This window comes from Bidens hawaiensis, unplaced genomic scaffold (assembly GCF_021521415.1).
Source record: "Bidens hawaiensis isolate Kalapana, Puna unplaced genomic scaffold, B.hawaiensis_p1.1 tig00011860_1, whole genome shotgun sequence".
NCBI classification, from domain to species: domain Eukaryota; kingdom Viridiplantae; phylum Streptophyta; class Magnoliopsida; order Asterales; family Asteraceae; genus Bidens; species Bidens hawaiensis.
Genome location: NW_027491945.1, coordinates 398,744 through 405,000, shown reverse-complemented (window position 1 = coordinate 405,000; position 6,257 = coordinate 398,744).

Here is a 6,257-nt window from a genome sequence, read left to right as displayed (position 1 = left end):
ACCAGCAAGAAACTAGGTAAAAATGTCATAAATAATCGATTTTCGGCTCGTTTAAACTCGATTAATATCATATAAACATAGCTTGATTGCCAAAAATCATTCCTAACCATGTAAAAACCCTAAAAATGGTCCATAAACATGTTTTAATCATAAACATGGTGAGGAACCTGGTATAATAGTTTTTTGGCCATAAACACGGATTAAAGGGTTGAAACGGCGTTTTTACGGTTCAAAAGTTCGTTTTTGTGCACTAGCCGAAACCCTAAGTTAAGGGCTGTTATGTTGATGAAAAATTGCTTGTTTTGTGATATAGTACTTTTATGTAGCTTGCATAGAAGCACAGGAACCTGAAAACTTGGTTAGAAAGTCGGAAACGAGCCAAACCCGCTAAGGTAATGCCGAAACACTCGCTTACGGGCTGTTTAGGTTCAGGTTGTGATGTACATATTTTTAGGCCTTGAAATTTTTCAGGAACATCAGAGACCATATCATTAAGTCCCTGTTTAAATTTGGTAATTTTTCGACCATCCGAGAATATTTGGCGAATTTATTAACGAATTGGGACATTTATTTGGGAAAAATAGCTAAAATACTTCAAAAATTATGAAATTTTTCTGGGAACTCAGATTTGATGTATTTTGATTACATATAAATTTTGGGATCATTTGGAAAAGTCTAAAGGTGTTTTGTGTATATGCGTTCATGTGAATTTTTATAGCCGAATTTGGGTCAAAAAGAATATCGCACGAGCTTTTTACATTCTGGAATTGATACAGGTTGATTTGGGACATGATTTGAGCATTCAGGAATTTTTTTGGAATTTTTGGAAATTGTTTGGGGTAAACGGACGATTTTCAGGCGAAATATAGCTGACAAAATGAATTTTTATAAATTAACAATTCAGTAAATAATTCCAGAAATATTTTTATAAAAATATACATATTTTAATTGATAAGTGGTTAATTTTTCATAATTTAATGATTAACGGTTAATTAATTATGCTAATTTAAAGATTAAACAAATTTAGTTTTTATAAAAACCGGCAAGTTCGCGACTAGCGAACCTGCGGGAATATCAAAACACCAAGAGTGATCAAAAATTATATTTTCAGATTAATTAAGTAAAAACGAACTTTTCTATGAGAAACCTGGACAATCCGGGTGGATTGTGCGCGTTTCTTCTCAAATCAAACTGAATAAACGGAAACGGGCCCCGTGGCTAATCCGGGACCCTAGTATGTGATCCTTCTTTATAACTTAATCATTTTATTAACCAATACATTTACCCAAGCTTATTTTCCCATAACTGTTTTCTGAACGCGTAAACGAACAACTTGGCCCAGCTGGGAAAACGAGAATCTGAGCCAAGTTTGGTTTTAAGTATTAGACATTGAACAACATCACAACCTAAGCCTATTGTCACTTTCTGGGTGTTCCAGTTATACCTAAATTAGTTATACAGCCCAGTTTAGTAATAAGATTATAATAATATTAAAAAATTACTATTATTATAATATGGACTATAGGGACTAAGTGATAGCAAGGGAAACGAACCCCGAGCTGACCTCGCACTGAGTGCCTACAAAACTGTGAGTTTCATGACCCCACTCTTTAAACTATTTTACGAACTTTTGGGGTGGAAAACATGTTTATACACGTTATCTATCTGAAAACGGATCAGGATATAAAATATCTGAACATTTATATATGAAAAGTCCCTACAAACATAATGATTGACTACGTGCTGATGAAAGATGATTATTATCGTTGATTGATATATTGAGTGGAGATAATATGAATTGCAAAACATAATGAAATTACACGTGACAGCATGTTTATACAAACACGTTATGTAATGTTAAACATAACTAATTTGGGAGACAACGTGGTCTGTAATGGCCATGGGGATAACGTGGTCTGTGATGATTATGGGGCTATTGTGGGCGGAAGGGGGGCCACAATAGTAACAAACTAAAGTTGAGTATGGCCTATGAGCCAAGTTCTGCTGCAACTTACTAAACTAAAGTTGAGTATGGCCTATGAGCCAAGTTCTGCTGCAACTTATAAACTAAAGTTGAGTATGGCCTATGAGCCAAGTTCTGCTGCAACTTACTAAACTAAAGTTGAGTATGGCCTATCAACTTATAAACTAAAGTTGAGTATGGCATATGAGCCAAATTCTGCTGCAACTTATTAAACGAACTAACTTGATTATGACATGAATGTTAAGAAAATAATGTGATTATGCATATTGTGGGCGAATGGGGAGCCACAGTATTTGGTGATACGTGATAAATACTATATGTGTATATGTGTCTATATACATGCTATGTGATTAGCCGTAGGAAATACTATGTGTAGAATATACTAATTATTTGCGTGTACACTATATAATGTTTGAGTTTACGTGGAATCATTGTGGGTGGAAGGGGGACCACAGTGGTTGATGTTAACGCGGAACCGTTGTGGGCGGAAGGGGGGCCACAGTGGTTGAGTTTATGTGGAACCGTTGTGGGAGGGAGGGGGTCCACAGTGACTGGTTAAACACGGAAATTGGAAACAGGTAGTACGAAAAACAATCACGATTTTACCGAAATTTCGAATTTATATTATAAACTTATATGTGTGCATATGCACACACAAGGATATGGCTGTACATATTTATACAAACGTAAATACATATTTTTACATACGCGCGTACATACAAACTATAACTGTGTGGTACGCAGAACTGATTTCGTTAAACTTATGAAACTCACCAACTATTCGTAGTTGACCTGTTTTAACATGCTTTTCAGGTAATCAGATATGAGAAGTAATTTCCTGTGCGTTACGTGTCTGATTGGTGATTGATGTCATGGGCATTTGAGTTAGAAGTAAAGTAATTGAAGAACCGGTTTGATTGTATCACCAAGTTTGTAAAAGATGTTAGAATGATATAATATATTGTAAATTAGTTAGTAATGTTTTTTATGAACAACGTATTTGATACCAGTTGTATCTGTTGCATTTCCGTTTTACGCTTCCGCAATTCGCTTGACGGGGTGTGACAGTTTATTAGTGCGAGAAGTGCGATAAAAGATTCTAGCCAATCAAATAATCTCGTTTTATTTTATAATTATTTAAATACAAGGGTATTCTTGTAAAATATGAAGTGTTTTGTTTTTTAACTAATACTTATTAATGGCTTAATTATTGGTAAGTTACTAACTAATGATAAGTTACAACTATTATTTTTATTTTTTATTTCATCCAAAGTTTAAACTATTAAAATTTATTTTATCTAAATTCATTTTAATCTAATACATGGCTAGTTATTATATCTTTTATTTGATTTCAAACGTGTGGTCTTTTTGTCTTTGATTTTAATCAACTATTATAATGTAGGCGTATCCTATGTAATATAGATATAGCTACAAAATGTAGTATAATGATACTTTCAAATGTTGTGTAATCATAACTAATATAGGGTATACATATCTAATGTAGTGTAGCCACACTTTTAATGTTGTGTAGTCATAATTAATGTAGTGTTGACATATCTAATGTAGTGTAGGCATATCTAATGTAGTGTATGCAAAACTAATTTTATATAGGTAAACTAACGTAGTGTAGGAAAAACTAATGTAGGGTAGGCATATGTAATGTAGTATAGACAAAACTAATATTGTGTAGGTACACTTTCAAATGGTTGTGTACTCATAACTAACTTGTGTAGACATATCTATTGTAGCATAAACATAAAAAAAATATAGTGTAGGAACACTTTCAAATGTTGTATAGTTATAGCTAATGTAGTATCTAATATAGTGCAGGCAAAACTAATGTTGTGCATAAATCAGTTTGTTTATATAATAAAGTATTGGCAAAATAAATAAAAATATGCTTAATTCAATTCATTGTATGTACTATATAAACAAATCCGTTATATACAACGTAAGTTGCAAATTTATGTGTTTTATGAACAAATTCTAAAAACAAATAAACAACTTACACAATCATAAAAAAAATCATAATTTTAATGAAAAAAAACAAAATAGTATTAACCTTCTAATGAACATTAAATGGGTAAAAAAAAGTAACCACTTAAAGCATTAAAATCTGGTTTAATGAGGCATACACCACAAAATATGTATCTAATCTTTTTATTAAATTATATGTCATAAATATGTGTTTTTAATTAGGAATTTGCCATTTATAATATAGACCATTAATTAAACACAATCAATGGTTTAGCTTCATTTATCGCAGTTCTCGTATAATCCTTCCTCTATATGTGTGTATATGTATATGTGTGTATATATATATATATATATAATAGGGAGATGATAAAGAGAAAACTTAAAAACTCCTAAATATAATTATTTTTAACTAAAAATAAAAAATATTTTCAATTTTTCGTCTCTTTCATTTTTCTTATATTTTGTTATTCGTCACCGGAAAAAAAAAGACGTTGTAATGCACATACGTATTACTGTGCGATACATTTGTATTACACATGTGTAATACTGTGTATTTTTATGTTAAATAGTGTTTAATTGCATAAACAAATGATCGTATTGCTCAAATCTTCTCACTGCTCGTAGTCGTCAAAAGAGTTACGTGGATAAAAGAAGGAAACCTCTAGAATTGAATATTGGAGTTTTTTTCTTCTTAAGGTCTCTCCACGGAAAGGAGTGGTTAGATTTGGAAAGAAAGGAAAGTTATCTTCTCGTTTCGTTGGTCCTTTTGAAATTCTCGATAGAATTGGTCCTGTTGCTTATAAGCTCAAACATCCAATTGAACTCTCAAACGTTCACCTGGTGTTTCATGTAAAGAATTTGAAGAAGTGTCTTGTTGAGGATAATCTTCAAATACCTCTCGATGAAGTTCGTATTGATGAGACCATACATTTTGTTGAAAGACCCGTTGAGATTATGGACCACAAGGATAAAGTCACAAAACGAAGCCGTATACCATTGGTTAAAGTTCGTTGGGAATCTAAACAAGGTGCAGAGTTTACTTGGGAGCGTAAAGATCAAATGAAGGAGAAATATCCTCATCTGTTCGCTACAGTTAATTCTCTAATTTCGGGATGAAAATCCCAAAAGTGGGGGATACTGTAACATTTCGGTTTTTCCATATTCGTATTTGTTTACCCGATTCGGGAATGAAATGTGGATCTTTCATATCAATAAAATCAGGCATTTATTAGTAAATTAATTATGTTTAACTTAGTTTATAATTCCTTAACTTTCAATCATGCCAAATAGCCCTTAAAAACCCTTAAAATGGCTTAAAAATGCATTTTTGGAACTTCATGGACTAAAACTGCCAAAAATCAAAATTTGGTAAACTTCTTACTTCGCATAGCGCTAAGGAGGAGCCTTCCCGGTTTGCATAGCGCGAAGCAAGCCCATATCAACTAAGTTTGTGTTTGATTCTCGTTTAATGCTAAATCTTTCCTTAAACTACCCTAAATCACGAACATTAAGCTACAAGTTATTTAATCCTCTTTTGAAAAGTGTCTAGGTTTAATCTCTGAAATTCCATCGATATATTTAAGATATCAAGGCTCGATTTTGTCATCAATATGTTATTTGTTTACCAAAACGAGGCTATTTGTCATTCAAGTCAAGCTACTAACTATATAAACGAACCACAACTCCAAAACCAAAAAGGTTACTGAACTATCAATTCCCAGTCGTCACTATCCCTTAAAACATCCGATTTCACGTCCGTTCTTGCCATTTTGCTCGAAGTTACAAGCTGCTGCTTGACTTTGCTTTATTTCCGACGTTTGACTTCCGTTTCTCATTGATTCCAGCATTTTCAGGGTAAGCTGTGTACTGATAAGTTTTTCATCTTTATTCCATGATCAATAACTCAATCAATTTATGAGATTGAGGGGAATTGACGAGTCAATTTGACTCCGATCCGTTTAAGGGCATATTGGTCAATAAGACCAATCAATTTTAAACACTTCTGGTCGAAACCAACTTTCGGTCCAAAAGACTTTTACTTTTGTTTTAAGAATTTTAAGGCTACTGACCAAAACCCGACTTCCGACTAGCTGTTCGGATTTTGGTTAGCACCAGCTCGCTTAAACGTTGATTTTCTCATAACCGAAGTTCTAGACATGTGTTTGGAACGATTCCAGCGGCAATGTTCTCAGTTTTAATAGTAGTTCTTTGTCTCAAAGTTTCAGGTATGTTCGGTTTGTCTTAGATGACGCGTTAAAGGACGATTCACCTATTTTCTCATTTTTTATTCTTATTT